This window comes from Kogia breviceps (genome assembly GCF_026419965.1).
Source record: "Kogia breviceps isolate mKogBre1 chromosome 20 unlocalized genomic scaffold, mKogBre1 haplotype 1 SUPER_20_unloc_8, whole genome shotgun sequence".
Classification (NCBI taxonomy): Eukaryota; Metazoa; Chordata; class Mammalia; order Artiodactyla; family Physeteridae; genus Kogia; species Kogia breviceps.
This window is the reverse complement of record NW_026711574.1, coordinates 165,001-185,000: the sequence shown is the minus strand read 5'-3', so window position 1 is coordinate 185,000 and position 20,000 is coordinate 165,001.

Genomic DNA, 20,000 nt, shown 5'->3' with positions numbered 1-20,000 from the left:
GTGGTGGTGGTGGTGGGGGGGGGGGGGGCACAGTGCACGCGTCCCCCGGCCGTGGGTTGCTCTCTTCTCGAGCTGTCTCTTGGGGACAGGAACTTCTCAGGCGACAACTCAGAAGGATCGTGGAGGGAACATCGTTTTTCCTCCCTCTCCCACGACTGATCGATGCGGACGTACACACGGGAATCTCGCGCCCCCCTTCCCCGCCCCAACTGAGAGGAGTCACCGGTACGTGGACATCCTTGCGGTCACAGACGCTCTCCGTGGCTCTTCTATGTGGCCGGGCTCCCTGGCCTTCCTTCACCGCCCCCGCCCACCCCCCGATGAAGTTGCATCATCGTTCGTAGTGTCAATGCTGTGAGGAGATAAGCTTTTCGAAATAAAATTCTCCCCGCCTTTCCTTCCCAAGGGCACCGTGAACACCTACCTACCTACTCTCGTGTGCAGTGCTTATGGACCCAGCTGGAGCAGAGGACCCTCTCCGACACACCCACGGACTCACTTGCTCCGAGTCGTCGGGGAGAGGGTGTTTGGTTCTGTGTTTTAAACTGGTGGGCCGATGACACGTCATTCTCCTAGGAAGCCACCGGGTTCACCTCACCGGTTCGGGTTCGGTGGCGTGAAGTACATTTACATCCTCCTTAGGTTTGACTCTGAAAGTCTTGGGGCCCTGAGTAGGACGCCCCAAATGTGCCTCCGTGGCGTACGGATGTTTTGGAATTAGAGTGACAACACCACACCGCGAGAGGGACGCTCTGACTCTCCTTTACTTCTCCCCTCTGAAATCAGGAAGAAAATCTCTCACGTGAAAGGGGAGGGGGGCGGGCGGGAGGTGTAGGGATCACGACGAACTGAACTGAACTGCTTTCGTGTCTCCTGAAATGTTCACGAATCATCTAAGTAGGATTGCTCATGACAAACAGAGGACATAGGTGTGGACGAGATAAGAATGTTTAAGGGGAACTTTCCCCCCAGTGCTTGTTTTCTGTAGGCCGACTTCAAGATTTTCCAGCATCTCTGGTCATCTCTGGGCTTACAGCTTGGCTAAGTGCCATGACAGGGTGAAATCTCAGCGAGTGTCTACATCATCGCCACATAAGATAAAATACTGAAACGTTCATGGCTCCACAAGTCTGAGGGTCTCCCTTCTTTGGACCTTTTACGGAGGAGAGACTGAGCATGTTCGGTTCCACGCCTAGCTAGATCTTGTGCTTTAGGGAAAGACTGTACTAGGTAGGAGCCTTGACTTCTACACAGTATTCCATGTTCACGCTGCTCACTGCGGTTGGCTTCCTTACTTTCACTGAAGGAAAAAAAAAAAAAAAAAAGAAAGAAAAGAAAAAAGACAGTGTCCAAGGACGAAGCATTGTAAAGAAGGAACGTGTGTGGTCCTTCTTTAAGGACCTGAACCTGATGTCGCCATCCTCATGGGAGGAAGAGGACTTTTTTTTTTTTTTTTTTTTTTCCGGGGGGTGGGGGGGTGGGGGGGCGCGCGGGTGGAGGCAAATTAGGAAGTATGGAGATGAGGTTTGGGGGAAGGAGCGAGAGGTTTTAGTCCTAAAGGTAGTCATTTCTCAATGGGAAAGAAAGAAATCAAGGGACAAGCTAAAAATGGGCACAGACGATTGGAAAAGGCGTGTGAAGAAAAGAGGCTTTCGAAAGGAATCAGATCTGTGGTCAGGACTGGATGAGGATGGATACAAAGACAGAAATGACTTTTCACATCAACATTGAAACCAGTGCCAAATTAAGATTTAGTTGCCTCTCTCTGTTCAAAGGACCAGGTTTGGGTTTAGGGTTTGGGTTTTTCTTCTATCGGTCTGCTCTGTCCATCATGAGAGATTAGATTAGATTAGGAAAGGATCTTTTCCTTTATCTTTAAGGAGGGAAAGAAAGAAAGAAAGAAAGAAAGAAAGAAAGAAAGAAAGAAAGAAAGAAAGAAAGAAAGAAAGAAAGAAAGAAAGAAAGAAAGAAAGAAAGGAAGGAAGGAAGGAAAAGAAAGGAAGGACGGAAGGACGGAAGGAAGGAAGGAAGGTAGGAAGGAAGGAAGGAAGGACGGAAGGAAGGAAAGAAGGAAGAAAGAGAGAGAGAGAGAGAGAGAGAGAGAGAGAGAGAGAGAGAGAGAGAGAGAGAGAGAGAGAAAAGCTTATGTCTTTGTCAAAAGTCATCACTTATTTTCTAGGCTGCCTTTATCAGGTCTCGGAGGACTCACATCGACTTAGTCCTCTCGATAGTCAAAGAACCAGGTCTGGCTCAGAACTGAAAAAGAAGCTTCTCTCTCTGCCTAGCAAGTCTTTCCTTGGGATGCTGGTGACGTGCCTAAGGAAGCACTGTTTCACGGTGACCTATCATCTGATGAAGTGCCTTACAATCTTTTGGATATTTTGGACACACTTGCCCCCAAATTGAAGGACCGATGAAGTCCTTTGGACTTAGAGATAGGATCCAGGAGGAGAGGGCCCTCCAAGTAGCTCAAAAAATGTGTTCTCTCTCCTGAGAAATGAGAGAGATGAAACTGACTAAGTTTCTTGGGGAGGTTCGATGACACGGGAAGCGTTGTCCAAAGAGGAAGGAACGACGTGAAGTCTTCTTTGGCTTGTGTCTGTACACCGATGTGTTCTAACGGTTCCAGAAATGATGGGATCTTTCTTCCCGGAAGTCTTCTCTGCCCTGGCATAAAGGGCTGTCTGTCGTCGTCAAAATGGAGGCTCACACGAAAGGGACTGTACCCAGTATCACGGAGATGTTCTAACCGACTTTCACGCCGAGGCGGCAACAACAGCCCGTTGAAAGATGGTGGGGGGTGGCGGGGCACACGTGGGTGGAGCAAGTCCATTCTGTCCTTTCAGCATCCGGTCGGGGCTATGGCAGACGGGAGACGAGACGAGACGAGACGACATGAGACGAGACGAGACGAGACGAGACGAGACGGCGGCCCAGCCGGTTGCTCCCTGGCCAACCTCCCCCCTGCCCCTCCCCTTGCATTCCTTCACCCGCCCATCCCACGGTGTCTTGAAGAGGAGTCCGATTGTCAATAGACGTGGGCAGGAAGATTTTCTACGGTCTACCGGCAACGGGAACGGCGACGTCTGACCTCTCGTGCTTGTAACCCTGGGGGGTGGGGGTGGGGGTGGGGGGGAACGTTTTTCTCTCTGGAAAGAAAACCTCCTCTCTCTGGATCCTCGGACCCCCAGCCACTGGACTTCATTCCACTGCCACTTATTTATTTATTTATTTATTTATTTATTTATTTTTGTGGGATGCGGGCCTCTCACTGTTGTGGCCTCTCCCGTGGCGGAGCACAGGCTCCGCGGCCATGGCTCACGGGCCCGGCCGCCACGCGGCGTGTGGGATCTTCCCGGACCGGGGCACGAACCCGTGTCCCCTGCATCGGCGGGCGGATCCTCAACCACTGCGCCACCGGGGAAGCCCTCCACTGCCACTTCGTAGGGGTCATCCAAACATTCTTGTGACCGTGGCTATGTTTTCCGTGTGGGTTGAGGTCTTCCCTCACCGCAAGCCTGATGTCCTCACCGTGGCACAGAGACTGTTAAAGAAACGAAATGTGCTTGCCGCCTGGGGTCTGCCTTCCACAGGCTTCCGGGTGATCAGATCGAGGCACCCCTTTCACTGGGCAAATCCTACAATTCTTCACAGAAGCTCTTGAAAACTTTTTTGGAACCGGCACTCGTCCAGTCACGCTCAATCATCAGGCAGGGCCGGCAGAACCGATGGAAAAACTGGACTCCAAGAAGAGCAAGAATGACTTCCATGGGGTTGAGTGACCTGAGGAGGAGGAGGAGGAGGAGGAGGAGGAGGAGGAGGAGGAGGAGGAGGAGGATGTGTATGACTACTTGTGTAAAATGGGACTGACTGGGGAAGCGGGGGATACTTAGGGGGTTGGGTGGGATGAACATATACACATTACTGTACATAAAATAGGGAATCAACAAGCATCTCCTACTATAGAGCACAGGATACTCTACTCAATACTTTGTAATAACCTATGAGAGAAAAGAATCTGAAAAAGAATCTTTTCAAAATTATTTATTTATTTATTTATTCATCCATTCATTCATTTATTTATATTGCGGTATGCGGGTCTCTCACTGTTGTGGCCTCTCCCGTTGTGGAGCACAGGCTCCGGACGCACAGGCTCACGGGCCTAGCTGCTCCGCGGCATGTGGGATTTTCCCGGACCGGGGCACGAACCCGTGTCCCCTGCATCGGCAGGCGGACTCTCAACCACTGCGCCACCGGGGAAGCCGCTAAAATATATATGTGTAGATATAGATAGATAGATAGATAGATAGATAGATAGATAGATAGATAGAGATTTATAAAAATCTCTGTCTCTCTGTCTCTCTGTCTCCGTCTCCGTGTCTCTCTCTCCCTCTCTCTCTCTCCCTCTCTCTCTCTCTCTCTCTCTCTCTCTCTCTCTCTCTCTCTCTCTCTATATATATATATATATATATATATATATATATATATATATACATATATATATATACATACATACATATATATATCTATCTATATATATATATATATATATATATGAGAGAGGGAGGGAGGGAGAGAGAGAGAGAACTGAATCACTGTGCCGTATACCTGAAACTAACACGACATTGTAAATGAATTATATTTCAAATATTTTTTTTAAAAATCTGGAAAAAAAAAAAAAGAGAGGGAGTGGGATTAGGACTGATGGTTAAATCTTTTGTTTTCCACATACAAGGGAAACAGAAACAAACAAGGAAAACCCAAGTTTCTTTTTTTATTTTTAAAGATGGATATCCATTTGGTAACTTATACCTCTGTCAGCAGGATGGAATCACTGATCTTTTTCTCCTTACCTTCCTTAATTCAGAAACTCTCAGTGAGGCTTCTTATTTCCTTGGCGATACAGCTATTTGCATACGTTACCTGGAGGCCAAAATTATGTTTCCATGAGACAGGGATACACACTTCTGGATATGAAATTCTGGTGCTACTCGTTTCCCTTAGGGTGTTGTTCTTAACCTGAAAACGGGACTGCATCCCGAAGTTTTGTGAGTTCCCTTCAATCTCTGGCTACGACTCTCTCCATGAATGTTGGCCATTTTCTCCCACCCTTTTGGCTTGGCATCACTGAGGCCTAAAACGGCCTTTTGCCTGAAGCCCTGCAGACGGAAGCTAGAGAACTTGATGAAAACCTTAGAGAAACGGCCACAACGGCTCCTATGGAAAGAATCCTCGTGCCTGTTTCTGTGAGAGCCACTCCGAAATTTGAACCAAACACCCGACGACATCATCAGAGGTATTTCAAACTTCTAAAGTTACTTCGACCCTGACATCTAGAAATCTCCTTCACACACACACACACACACACACACACACACACACACACACACACACACACGAGTCACCAGCTCAGCTTTAATATGTTCCAAGGAACTTTCAGAGGAGGGAACTGTTGAGCTCCCAGAGTAGGCCGCCCCAAAATGTGCCTCCATGCTCTATTGATTATTTTGAATTCAAGTGACAAGAACCGGCCAGCACAAGAGGGACACACTGGCCCTCCTTTCTGTCCTCCTGCGGAGGAAGATCTCAAGTGAAGACATCTGCTTCCACACATGTCCATGATTCTCAAATGGTGTAGTGGGGTTTCCAGGGTCAGGAAAAGGAGGGGGCACCTTTTGCCTGGAGAAAAGGCCTGTTTCTCACACGTCCTCCTCCCGTCACCTCCCTCTCTCCCTCCTTCCCTCCCTGCAGTTTGGAGGGGGCAGCCTGAGGGTGGCGAAATTGGGGAAAGAAAAGAGAAAAAGCCATTCATTAAAGAGAAGCTCGAGGCAAAGTCAAAGGCTCCGACCTGACCGGAGAGCTTTCTGCATTTGAATCGAGCGATTGAACGAGGCCCTGCGGAATGAATCGTCCGCACCTCCCCTCCCCCGCTCCTGGCAAAGGTCAGTCCAAGGGGACTTAGGAAGGAGCTCTGGAGAAGGAACGGGGGTGGGGGTGGGGGTGGGGGCGGGACCAACAGACAATAGCCGCTGCCTGCCTGCCTGCCTGCCTGCCTGCCTGCCTGCCTGCCTGCCGGGTTGAGGCCTGAGGGCTGAGGGCCACGCCGCCTCCTGTAACACAATCCCTTCCAGGAAACTGCTGTGATGACTATGTGGCAGTGAATCATCAAATCCGAACTCTCTTGGCCTATTTCTGCAAAAGGCCCGAGTCTCAGCTATGACAGATTCTCTGGATTTCTTCGCACATGGACTGACCCGCACCCTCCCATTCTGTCAGATCCTCCTTTGTACACACACCTCCACTGGAAGGGCTCTTTGGCCTCGTCCAGAAAAAGAACAAGCAAAAACAAACACACAAACAGACTGAAATGATGTGTCGGTATTTATTGGAAAGAAACACGCTCCTCTCACATACTTGAGGGCAGGAAGCGGAAGGCAGGTTCTCGGCCGGAGGGGGACGGGAAACCTGAACCGACGTCGGTCAGCGGGCCGCCCCCCCCACCCCCCTTCTCTCCCACGTCACGTGGGCGTCCCTGCCCTGCTGTTGATATTTCACTTGGGAAACTTCTGTAGGCCGGCCGAGATGCCAGCTTGCTGTCCTGCTGCTTCATGTCCATCTATCTCTGTCAGCCATGCCCAAGAGGCACGTGAAATCATGGAGAGCAAATAGCACACCCAGAGCTCTCTCTCTCTCTCTCTCTCTCTCTACTCTCTCTCTCTCTCTCTCTCTTCTCTCTCCTCTCTCTCTCCCCCCCCCCCCGTGTGTGTGTGTGTGTGTGTGTGTGTGTGTGTGTGTGCGCGTGTGTGTGTGTTTGGATTTCCCAGGAACCTATGAGGGAGCAAAGGGAGGGCTGGGTGAAGGAATCCTGGGTGCCTGTCATCGCACACCCTGCAGAGCACCATTTATTTCCATCTCCATATCTGAAAGACACTTAGTCCTCATTTCAGCAACTTGATGGTGATTCCCCTTCTAAATACATGACAAAACCTATGAAGTACTGGACTCATTGAATCTGTAGCTGCTAACAGGGTCCAGGGAGTTTTCAATCAATGGCAGGAAAAGAAATGATCCTGAACATAAAACTGCCAAGAATTCCTATGGATGGAGTTATCGTGGACCGACCACTGGTGAGACGTGCCATGGGGGCTCGCGTTTGACAGACTGGAATGGGATAGGTAGAGCCAGTCATCCCATGTTTTACCTCGAGCTGCAGAAGCAGAGAATATCATCTAAAAGCCTACCTTCATGGTATCTCAGTGCTCAGGGCTCTTCCTTCTCAGGGATCTTGTGTTCTGTAGGGATAATTCACGTGCTGGGGCAGTAGGTTCCCAGTATCATCTTGTGAAATGGATTAAATGATGTCTTCCTTTTGAAAAGATAAAGACTATTTGGAAAAGTTATTAACAGTGAACGCGTGACGTTATCCTCTCTGATCTATAAAGTAGAGTTGACCGTTGAACCACCAACATGGAGGGTTACGGCTGCCGACCCCGACCCCACGCGCTGTGAGCGTCCATGGATAACTTCACACTCAGGGCCCTGTATCTGCGCTTCCACCTCCGGGGACTCAGCAACCGACCACAGATCCTGCAGTGCCATAGTGCACACCTATGGAAAATATCCACCTATGAGTCACACGCACACGCACACACACACACACCCACACACACACCCACACCCCCACACACCCACACACATCACCCCCACCGCCCCCCCACACACACACACTTCACAGTGCTGTTGGGCAACGGCCCTAGCACAACCTGAGAGCCTTCGTGGTATTCGGACTCCATTACCTTTGGTGTGTGTGTGTGTGTGTGTGTGTGTGTGTGTGTTCGTGTGTTCTTTTACCTTTAGTTTTGAGGACAGAGGTAGGGCCGAAAAGAGGTGAGCAAAGCCTTCCCCTGGAACCTGAGGAGGTGTTTAAGGGTTCTGGTTGGCAGATCACCAGTGTGCTGAGTGCCAGGTCCTGGGGACAGAGCTTCTCGAAAGAAAGAATGTGCTTCTTTGTGTCTTGGTGACCTTCCGACCGACCGACCGACCCTGGTGGGATGTGGAGCCCATCCGTGGGAAGGGCCCTTCTCGCCTGGGTCTCGGGAGGATCCTGGGTGCAGAAAGCTCCGCCCTCTACCTTGTATTTTGCCCGTGGAGTGGAGTTGGACGGTGTTTCTAAAGGCTCACGCCGGGATACCAGGTTCTGCCGATTCCGGGACCGAAATAGGTCCTGCTCCATCCCCTCTCTCCCTCTCCCCTCTACTGCCTTCGTTCAGGCTCGCACCTCACCGGTCTCTGTCCTGGCTGGGCCTCTGACGACCCTGCCGGCCTCTACCCTGGCCCCTGCTCCCTTGGTTTCCGTGCCGCGTAGAGAGCCATGGTCCTCAAAAGGCAACTGGTCACCTTCTCCCTTTTGTGGAGTCAGTCCTGGCATGGCTCCTCCTGGCCTGGACGTTAACATCACGTGCAACGACTGACAGACTGTGTCCTTCCTCCCGGCCTGATCTTCTACAGGCTCCCCGCCGAAAAGGGGGTAAAAGTCCGCGTGTCTTCCCAAAGTTGAAGATTGGACACGCCTGCCTGGCCGATCGATTCCTAGCTCCGCCACTTGGGAAACCTACTGGATCTTCTGTCGAGACCGCAGAGACATCTTCCTTCGCGGTGCGGTCGTCGGCAGCGGTTCTCTAAGCCGGCCCCGACCGTGTCGGAAAGATGTGTCCCTCCGCCTGTCGAGGACCCGACGAGAGTCAGATACCTTAAGCTCGGTGACTTCCCTGCTGTCTCCCTTTCTGTGGCACAAGCCCATATCCCTGGGTGAGCCCTGTCTTCGCGTGGGCGTGACTTGGCACCACGGTCCGGAGGTCGTGGTGGAAGATCGTGTGCCCACGAAGAAGAGATCCTTGCTCCCGGGGGGGGGGGGGGGGGGCGGGGGACGTGGACTCTGGGCATCTAGCGTCCATCTTCTCCACGTTCTTCTGAACCCTGCTCTCCCTCTTTCCGCCCCACAGCTCGCCTGATGGTTCGTGGGGAGATGACATCCCAGCCGGCGAGAGCCAAATGATCTTCCCAACGCACGAGAAAAGGAGAGGCGCGGGCCCGGATCCGTCTTAATTTTCTATGCCTAAGAATTTCTAAGAGTTCTCATCCTCCTTTGGCATCGCCCGCGCCCCCCACCCACCCACCCCCCCCCTCACCCACCCCCACTCACACACACACACACACCCCACACACACACACACACACACTCCGCACCCCCGCCAGAGTATAGTTGCTTTTTCAGATTGCCTCTCTTTGCTCAGATCCAACAGAAGAGATGTTAGGTTCGGACGCTTCTCTGGGTCTTTCTTTGTTTTCTTAGGAGGGCTCCCCGTGTCGCATGAAACTCAGAAGAAATACATGCGTAAGCTTCTCTCCTTGTGAGTCTGTTATAACACGTGGAAGATCATTTAAAGATCCGGAGGAGGCAAACTAGGATTCACGCACCCAAAGTGGAGCCGGGTGGCCGGTGGGAACGGGGTTCCAGGTGCCTTCCTGTTTGGGGGAGGGGGAGATCTCCCCCTCTACCCCTCTTGAGTTCCTGTGGCTGGACTCATTCTAAAATGGGCCCGATGGGCTTCCCTGGTGGCAAAGTGGTCGAGAGTCCGCCTGCCGATGCAGGGGACACAGGTTTGTGCCCCGGTCCGGGAGGATCCCACGTGCCGTGGAGCAGCTAGGCCCGTGAGCCGTGGCCGCTGAGCCTGCGTGTCCGGAGCCTGTGCTCCGCAACGGGAGAGGCCACAAGAGTGAGAGGCCCGTGTAATGCAAAAAAATAAAAATAAAAATAAAGTAACATGGGCCCAAGGCGCGGAGAGACGAAGGTGTGTGGGGGGAGCGGGGTGACCTTTCCTTTCATTCGAGGGCTGAGAAGTGGCTGAAGCGGGCGGCGTCTCTCCTGCTCAGACCGAGGAACGAACGGTACATGGGTGAGACAGACAGGGAACCGGACCGAGAGACTTAGGTTTTGGGGTGTGCCGTGAGCGAACGAGCGAGCGAAGGAAGAAGCTAAACAGAGCTCGGGTTTGCGGTGGTCCGCAGTGTTTGTCTCCGAAGGTTTCTCGGGCCCGAATGCCCTAATTTGCCGATCGCGGCGGCGGCCTCCTACCTCCGGAGGCAGGGAGTGCACCTTTCAGCCGAGAGATGGATGTCTCGCTTTCAGGGAGACACAGAGGAGAATCCCAGTGTCCCTCGGACAAACGTGGCTGCTTCTGGAGTCCCCCTTCGCTCAAAATCGTCAATGTGCCACGGAGGCCCGTTTTGGGGTGGCCGATCCTGGGCCCAACACCCTTCTCACGGAGAACAGGAATGGTCAGAACGGACGGTATCAAAGTCCAGGGCGCCACCAGCCTGTTTCAAAGACCTATCTGCCAGCAGCAGCTGTTAGCTGTAACCTCGTACTTTCCGAGTCCCCTCCACATAACCCCCCCCCCGCCCCACCGCCGCCGCCGCCCCCGCCGCCACTTTGCCATCTTGGCCAATCCCAACGGATCCTCGCTTCACGAGCACCCTTACTGCTTGCCAGCTTCAGGGTGAACAGATCAGGTCGGCCGGCGGGGTGGTGGTGGTGGTGGTGGTGGTGGATCACGGTGGATGAATAGGAGGAGCGGAGAGGACGTGTAAGGCAGGGAATCTCTCCAAAGGTGGGCTCTTGGTGGGACGGAAACAAACGTTTTCTGTTTTCTTTTCTTTTCTTTTCTTTTCTTTTTTTTTTTTTTTTTGTGGTACGCGGGCCTCTCACTGTCGTGGCCTCTCCCGTTGCGGAGCACAGGCTCCGGATGCGCAGGCTCAGTGGCCATGGCTCATGGGCCTAGCCGCTCCGCGACATGTGGGGTCTTCCCGGACCGGGGCACGAACCCGTGGCCCCTGCATTGGCAGGCGGATTCTCAACCACTGCACCACCGGGGAAGCCCGGAAACAAACGTTTTGAATAGGGCACTGCCTGAGATTGGGTGAATCGGAGGGACCTCTACGGGGCCCCCCCCACCCCCTCCCCACCATGAAAGGGCCCCACACAAGCCTGCCCTTTTTACCCCAGTTGAAAACCCTCTCTAAAACCAGAAGGCCAAAAGAAGAATGACCGTGAGAGATCTGACCGGCCATCGCTTGGGACAACAGTGAGGCCAGTGAACCCAGTGAAAAGTGGACAGAGGGGCCTAGGTCCCTTGGCTCGACCCCTTCGCTGAGAAGCCAAAGCCTTTTACACGGGGATGAGCTTTTGCACACTTAGGTTTCTTCGGCCGGTGCAACGTTCACGAAACACGCCAAAGGAAGATGATCGAACGATGGACGTGTTTGTTGTCTGCCTGAGCCCACACGATACGAAATAGAAACTGGGGGAGGGTGTGTGTGCTGATGTTCGGGGTCTGGTGGGAGAAATCCTGGAGGGTTTTTGCCCTTAGGGTGCCTTGGTCTGGGGTTGACTTGTGTGCGCTGAGAAAGAGGGCCGTTATTGAAGGCGCTGTGCAGATTTTGGACACCCTGATCCATGGAACCCTGAAGTTTGGGAACCTAGAAATCTTTTGGTCTGCATTTGAGTTGGAAATCATCTCCTCGACAGAAAGAAGTACATAGAAGGAGGAGGAGGAGGAGGAAGAGGGGGAGGGGGAGGGGGAGGGGGAGGGGAAATGGAATTGCATGAGCAGATCAGCCCTGGGGGCCTGAGTCTCAGACACACACAGACACACACACAGACACACAGACACAGACACAGACACACACACACACACACACACACACACACACACACACACACACACACACACACACACACACACGAGGCTCGCGGGAGTAAAAGAAGATGAACTTTTCCTCTGTGGACACCCACCCACGACTATACCTAGTTGTCCCAAGACGAGAAGCTCAGCTGTACATTGAACCCTTATCTGTTCCTGTGCTTTCTTGCCGAACATTCTCATGCGCTTCTTTCCCCTCGTGGAAGCACTTGGTATTCCCCACAGGTAGCCACCGTGGAACCAGCTGCTGATGATCCAAGAATTTGGAGGATTTCTGGAAATGATCAGTGATCCCGAGACAAACTCTCCCTTTCGTGATCCAAGCAACTCGGGGGGTGGGGGGGGTGGGGCTGCCTCTCACCCCCACCCCACCCACCGCCTTCTCCCTTGTGTACAAGCTATCTCTTTTAATTAAAAAAAAAAAAAAAAAAAAAAAAAAAAAAAAGTTTTGCCGTGCTAGCCTTAGAAGCCTTGTGGAAACGACCTTCATTTTTCTGGTACTGCTGTGCCAGAATCTGGAAAGGGCCTGGTAACAGGTACTGTATGTCTGTAGCTCCCTTCTAGAGCTGGCCTGTTTCTGCGTAGGGATCCGAGTGCCACAATGAACTCGTGAGAGAGCTCTCTTGAATGGCTTAGAAGGGAGCACTCCGGAATTCAGTCCACTAGAAAGGGAAGGGACCCAAAGGTTTTAGGCAAGTTCAGGTGGTGATCTAGGCTGAACCCTTCAGCCGAGAATAGCCAAGGTCAAGGTATGGGTTTTATGAAACTAGGCATGTCTTTAGCGTGATCAGCGTTCGAGGTCATCCTTTCCTTCTATCTACGTCGACCCCAAATCCAGTAAGTTCACGGGAGTGAACCAGATTCGTCGGCAAGAAAAAGAACTTGGGGATGATGGCTGACATCATCGTCTGAAGTCTCAGGAAGTGTTCACGGGCCATCTCGTCGTCATGGGATCTCGAACAAGTGATGTCGATAGCTCTAGGTGCAGGAACTCCTTAAGAAGCGTTATGTTTTGTGGTATGTCTACTTAAAAACAGTCTCGCCCAGACCTTTTGGGTCACTTTAGAAACTTCAGAGTTGGCATAAGTGGAATGATGGGGAATTCGTGGAATGTCTGGATCCTTTCCAAAGATAACCTATGGAAACGTTCGTTCATGGCTCGACAAGTCTCAGTGGACCTACTTCTGTCTCCTTATTACAGAAAGACTAAAGATGTTTCGATGTATGAGTCCACACCTCTGGCATCACTCTGGGGAAAAGAAAACATTTTTAAAAAGTGACACTGTGTGAAAATGTATGCTGGTGAAATGGAATCATCCCTTTGCCAGTCCAGAATCACTGGTGTCACAGACGCCGTTCACCCTGGCTTCCTAGTTCCTGTTCATGACCGATTCAGGTTTCTGAGGGTTCCGAATTCTGATTGTCCTTTTCTTGTTTTCTTCTCCATTCGTGTCTCAAAGAACTTTACGTTCCAAAAATATTTTTTAACCTACCAAATCATAGATTGTCCGTTTGTCACAAAAACTTTTAGGTTGAGAGATCTTTTCTTTCTTCCTTCCTTCCTTTCTTCCTTCCTTCCTTCCTTCCTTCCTTCCTTCCTTCCTTCCTTCCTTCCTTCCTTCCTTCGTCCCTCCCTCCCTCCCTCTCCTCTCCTCTCCTCTTGTCTCCTCTCCTCTCCTCTCCTTCCTCTCTCTCTCTCTCTCTCTCTCTCTCCTCTTTCTTTCTTTCTTTCTTTCTTTCTTTCTTTCTTTCTTTCTTTCTTTCTTTCTTTCTTTCTTTCTTTCTTTCTTTCTTTCTTTCTTTCTTTCTTTCTTTCTTTCTTTCTTTCTTTTTCTTTCTTTCTTTCTATCCCCCAAGTCTGTGCGTTGTGTTTCTTTCACTTTGTTCTGTTCCTAGGTACTAGGGATTTCTTTTAAATTCCATTAGCTTAAATAAGGGGCTTTGCAATTTTTGGCGAAAGCACCAGAAATGTATTTTCTCATTGAGTGTCGGAATGTTGTTTGCCGTGGATGAGGCAGGCTCTCCTTCTGCCAGATGACTGACGATTGGATGGAGGACAAGAGTACACGTGAGTAGGATCACGAACACTTACTGACGTTTCAGAGGACCTTAAATGAAAAACAGAGAAGCCTAGCCCCCCCCTCCCCGCCCTGTAAAATTCGTCTGAAGTGGAGAGAAGACCTTGTTAAAAAATCATTTTGCTTTTCGTTCGATCCACATGGTGCGTGGATTTCCTAGCAGAAACTTAAGCGAGGTGTGTGTTCATCATTCAGCAGAATTCTAATTCTCTAGTTCTAAGGAAAACTACTCCAACGCTTGAGGAAGTCACCTTCCCGTGCAATCCTTAGGGAAAGCTCCCACCAAATTTAAGGATAGGAAATTTGGTTTGTAAACAAACGAGAGTCTTCATTTGGCGACCTTTGGTAGAAGTGGGGTGGGGGGGTTGTCTCACTTTCCATGGTTCCACTGTGCACACATTTCAATGACTAGGTGAAATCGCACCAAGAGCCTAACTACGTGTTTCAAATGTCAGTTTCCGCGATGGATGAACGGTAGCTGCGTCAAGTTCAAAGTCTGCTGCTTCCCGTTCGGTCTGCAGTGACTCCACCGATAACAAACGTGTGTGCCCCGTGTCCGGGGACCGATCCTCTTTCAGAGCCTGTCGGTGATTGCCTGGCGTGTATGTGTCTGTTTCCCAGGTCACACGCAGTGTGTCGTTGTGTTGCCCCCCGCCCCGGTCTGGTCTCCCCCGTCCATGGAAAATAAAAAGAAAGAATTGCCCGGGAACGACGAAAGTGCGGCTAAGAAACCCAAAATGATGACGCTGGGAGTCATCACTTGGATGGGGTTAGGAGACACCTGGGCATGCCTAGGACAACGCTGCCACCGTGTGAGAGACCAGCGCAAGGAGAGCTGAAGAAAACAAAGAAAAAAAAGGAGGAGGAGGAAGGGGAGGAGGAGGAGGAGGAGGAGGAGGAGGAGGAGGAGGAGGAGGAGGAGGAGGAGGAGGAGGAAGAGGGTGGGGGGCGGGCGGGGGTGCGGGTGGGGGGAGGACAGGCTGAAGATGTCTCCAGGCGATGACGTTGGTGAAACCGTTCCCATTCAGAAAAGCACTTCCAGAGAAGAGAGTTCAGGACCCAGAGGGCACAAAGGGTTATCGTGTTGGAGGCTGATCTTCAGTTAGGGGAATAACAAGCAAACACACAAAACCTAGGACTGCTTATCCAGATGTAGAGAAGATACCACGCCAAGAAGGCAGGCAGGAGAGCAATGTTGAAGATTGCTGTTCCTAGGACCTTCCGAAATGAATCGGAGGCTTTCATGGCATGCTTTCTGTGACGGTCCACCACTCAATAAATCGTACTTTGGCTCTCTTTTTATTTCTCTACCTTTTAAATGGTGAGCGAGTAAGAGAGTTTTAAAATGTTTTGATAGGATTTTTTTTTTTTTTTTTTTTTTTTTTTTTTTTTTTTTTTTTTTTTTTTTTTGTGGTACGCGGGCCTCTCACTGTTGTGGCCTCTCCCATTGCGGAGCACAGGCTCCGGACGCGCAGGCCCAGCGGCCATGGCTCACGGGCCCAGCCGCTCCGCGGCATGTGGGATCTTCCCGGACCAGGGCACGAACCCGTGTCCCCTGCATCGGCAGGCGGACTCTCAACCACTGCGCCACCAGGGAAGCCCCCTGATAGGATTTTTGAATGTCGTGGGAGAACGGTATTTTCCCCCCGTGGATGAACAAGATTGCTTTTTCGAGCTTCACCTTTCACGGTCATTTTAGGGTCCTGAACTGCCCTGCCAAGTGAGCCCTGTGTGTCGCTGTGTCCCTTCAGAAGGGTTGGTGCTTGATGACATCATGATATCGAAATCTTGATGGTTGACTTACAGGACCACTGTTGGGAGTTTGTTTGTCGTCTTAATCTTCCTTACCTACTGCACTCACGTGACTGTCCACTCTTTGTCTCACTTCTCTCTCCGCACCCCCACCCCCCACCCCCCACCCCCCACCCGGTCCTTCTCTCATAGATATAGACGTACGGGCACAGAGAGCGCTAACAGTGCGTCCGTACCTATCTCTACATCGTTACAGGTGTTGGTACAGATAGACATGTACATGTCGTCTTTACCCCCTCCGTGGGCACTTAGTGGAGTTGCTGGGTCGCATGGTAGTTTTCTGTGCAGTGTTTTGAGGGACTTCCTTTCTGTTTTCCATACTGCTGTCTTTTGTCAGAGAGCCGTTCTCTCACCCGCCGGGTGACATCTCTGAGTCCTCCCTCCGGCGTGCCACGGTGGTGGTGGTCTCTCTCAGCTTGAAAAATACGTGTTGGATCGGGAGGAAGGAGGCACTTTTTCTGCTTGTACGAACTTGCTGTCGCAACTCCAGATCCTGTGCCTGTCCGAATATCTTCGTCCAGAGAGATGCGTGTGTGCGCTTTTTTCGTTGCCCCGTTGAATTCTTTCACTAAAAGAGGTTTTCTGTTTTATTTCTGTTTGTTTTGTTGTTGTGTTTTGTTTGTTTGGTTTTTACTAAGAAAGTTGTGTTCTTTCTTTCTTTCTTTTTTCTTTTTTTCTTTTTTTCTCTTCTTCTTTTTTTTCTCTAATGAAAATGTTCTGTTCTGGCCTCCTGCCCACTTTTCTCACTGGGTCGCTTGTTTTCTGGAGGCTGAATTGTGTGAGGTCTTGGTCTGTTTTGGATAGGCTCCCCTGACGGGATGTGCTTGGGCTTGTCCTAGGCCTTTATACGTCCACGTCCACGTATACGTATGCCACAAGCGTACGTAATGTGTGTACGTATGCGATACGTGCACGCTTTTCTCTTTGTTTTAAAGGCCAGAGAAGTTCTACAGCTTGACTTCTTGGTTGGTATGGTTTGGTGTGGTCCTGGTGGGACTACGGTTCGCTGTCAGTACTCACCGCACTCCACACACACACGCACGCACGCACACGCACACACACGCTCACACACACTCGCACTCAGAGTGTTGCCTTGTGTCGACGTACCGGAACTCAGTTTCTTTAGTGGATGGCTATTGACTCCACCCTCGCCCCCTCCCCCCCAGCCGCCCGCATTCCCCCAACCCCCGCCTCACCCGCCCCCACCCCCCCCACCCCCGCCCGGCCCGTGATGGATCGTGGTCAGTCCGTTATGAAATCCATGTTCTCGTGACCGCAAGTGCATTTTCCCCACCCTCGCAGCACCGATGTGTTGTCTTTGGACGAATTCCTGCGTTGTTCCCTGAGCGCTTGCCTGGTTTCGGTTTGCCAGTCCCCGACTTCCGTCCCTCTCTCTCTCCCTCCCTCCCTCCCTCCGTCCGTCCCTCCGTCCTTACATCCGTCCCTCCGTCCCTCCGTCCCTCCATCCGTCCCTCCCTCCTTCCCTCCCTCCCTCCCTCCCTCCCCCCCGTCCGGGCAGCCGGGGATCTTGCTCGTGCCCCTCTGGGCAACCCGTGCCGGGCGCCCCGGGCCCCGCCGGCGTCTCCGCGGGATTTCCCCCCCGCCCAGGAATCGCGTTGGGGAGCGCGTCTCCTCCGAGACAGCCTCCCGGCGACATCTCCCCGGCTTCCCCCGCCCCCCACCCCCCCACCCCCGTCTGCTGCCCGGGTCGCACCGTGTCGTGTCGTGCCGACCGGGGAGCTAGCTCCGAGATGGACGACACGGGGCCGCCGCGCCAGACGCCCGCCGCCTCGTCCCGGGCTGAGCTCGGGCGTTTGGGCGGCCCGGCGCTGCCGCCGCGTCCTCGGTGGCCGGCCGGCGACAGGGATCCGGCCCGGGGACGTTGGAGCCGGTTGTCGGGAGCCACCTGGCGGCCGCTTTTATATTGTCCCTTGTCTCTGGAGCTTCGGCGACCTTCGTGAGGGCTGTGAGTCGGCCGCCGGGCCCGAGGCAGAGTTCCGGCAGCCAGGCGACGCTGGTGGCCACTGTCCCGGTGGCGCCCAGGCGTGGGCGCCTCCTGCTGTCGCTTGAGATTGGGCGTGCAGGTCTATGAGGGTGTGACCGTCGCCGCGCTCTCGAGCCGCTCCGGGGGACCGCCTGGCCCGGTCGACCAGCATCCGTCCGCTCCCCTCCGGCCGCGGGGACCGACCCGGCCACCCGACACGACCTGGGCCGGGCCGCCGCGGTGGGAAGGGAGAGGGTCTTCCGCGCCCTCCGGAGCGCCTGCGGATGGGCGGTCGGTCGGGCTTTCTCCTGGCTCACCCTTTGGAGCGTTCATTCCCCGACCCCCCCACCCTCCCTTCCTCTCTTCCGCGGTCCCCACAGCGCCCCGCTCCGGAAGGTGGGGGACCGGCCCGGGCCCGTGCGTTTAGGTTAGGCCGGTGGCGGGCGCGACGGGCTCGGTGGCGGGCGCGCGTGGGGCCCCTCCCGGTGGTCGGATTCTTTCTCACCGATGTTTGGCCGAGTCGGACTCGGGAGGTGGGGACCGGCCTGGGCCGCGAGGGGTGACCCGGAGAGACCGGCCCGGGCCCGGGCCCGGGCCCGGGCCCGGGCCCGGGTGCGGTCCCTCCCTCGTGGGCTCTGGTCGCCTGGGAGGCGCCTCCCGGGGCAAAATGTTTCCAAGTGCCCCTGGGTCCGTGGACGTGGACGGACCGGGCCTTGCTCGCGCGGGTGGCCGGGGAGGGCGCACCCGGCCCTTCAGCGTGCCCACGGGGGGTCCTGGTCGGCGGACTTTGAGTTTTTTCTCACCCTCCCTCCCCCGCCCCCTCTCCTCCACCCGCCGCGAGTCCCGGCCGGGGTGGGGGTGGGGACCGGCCCGCCCGAGCCGTCCTGGGTGGCCCGGATAGGGCGGCCCGGGCCCGGGCGCGGTCCCCCGTGGGGCCCGCTCGTCGGAGACGGCCGAGTGAGAGATTTCTTTTCCTTTCACCAAGTCTTGGCCCGGAGACTCGGAGGGACCGGTACCTGCCCGTGCGGGTGAACCGGGGAGGGCGACCCGGCTCGCGGCCCTCTCCCACGTTTGCCCGCCCCGCTTGGCCCGCCCCCCCCTCCCCCCCACCCCCCCACCCCCCCCACTCCCCCCAAGCTCCTCGGGTCGACCAGATGGCCCCGAGAGCTCCGGGGCTGGTGTGGATGGGGAAGTGTTGGGGACAGGCGGCCGGACCGAGGTCCCGGGGACCCCCCCTGCGACGCGTGCGTGGGCCCCGCTGCCGGGCGCCGTGATTTTTTTCGCCCGAAATGGGCCTTTTTTGCCACCAGATAGGTGCTGACACGGTCTTCTCTGGCGTCTGTCGCTGAGGACTTTGGGAGTCTGGACGCGCGCAGGGTTCTGGGCTTTGGATCGCCGTCTGGTGGCCGAGCCGACCCTCGCCACTTGAGCCGCCCGCCTGGGCCTGCGCGCCGGCTCTCGTGTGTGCGTCCGGCTGACCCGACCCGCGGTGCCGCCTCCGGTCTCTGGCTCACCCGAGGGCGGCGGGGCGGCGGGGCGTTGGGTCTTCTACCCCGTGTGACTCCCCTCCCCGCCGCAGGCACCCGGTGGTGGCTGAGACGACGACCCCACCCCGCAGGCTCCGTGCCACGTGTCAGGCGTTCTCCTCACTCGCGGGGTCGTCGGCCACTTTTGCCTGAGAGAAAAAAAAAAAAAAAGAAAGAGGGGGTTTGGGGTGCCGCCGGTGAGGCCGAAGCAGGCTCCTCTGGTGATGGTCCTCGCTGTGCGTGCCCCTCCCCTTCGGGGCCTGGTGGTCCCTGGCTCTCTGGCATGACTGATCGATGTGGTGATGTCGCGCTCTCCTGGGCCGGGCCTTAAGGTCGCGCCAGACGAGGGACGGACGTTCTTGGCGAACGGGACCGCTCTTCTCGTTCTGTCCGCGGGCCTCCCCGCCTCTCTCCTCACGCTCTCCCGGCCTGTCGAGGGGTGTGGGGAAGGGCAGGGGTGGTGGTCCCCGGCCCTGACCTTCGGCCTCCCGCCCCCTGCCTCACGGCGTGGGTGGCGGGGCCGTGGTCCTCGGACGCAGCAGACGCTCTCGCTTCGCCTCCTTGGCGTGTTGCCCCCGTGGGCGGTCCTCCCCGCGTTGGTGGGGGGGTGCCGTCCCGCCGCTGTGCCGCGCGCCCCTGCCGGCGCGTGAGCGTGCCTCGTTCGATCCTCTGTGGTGCCCCTGGAGCGCTCCAGGTCGTCCCTCAGGTGCCCGAGGCCGAGCGGTGGTGTCGTTCCCTTCTCCCAGCGTGCTCCTCGGGGTCCCCGCCGCCGCGGTGGTGCGTCCCGTGAGTGGCTCTCTTGGGGGGGTCGAGACGGTAAGGGAGGCGTGCCTCTGTT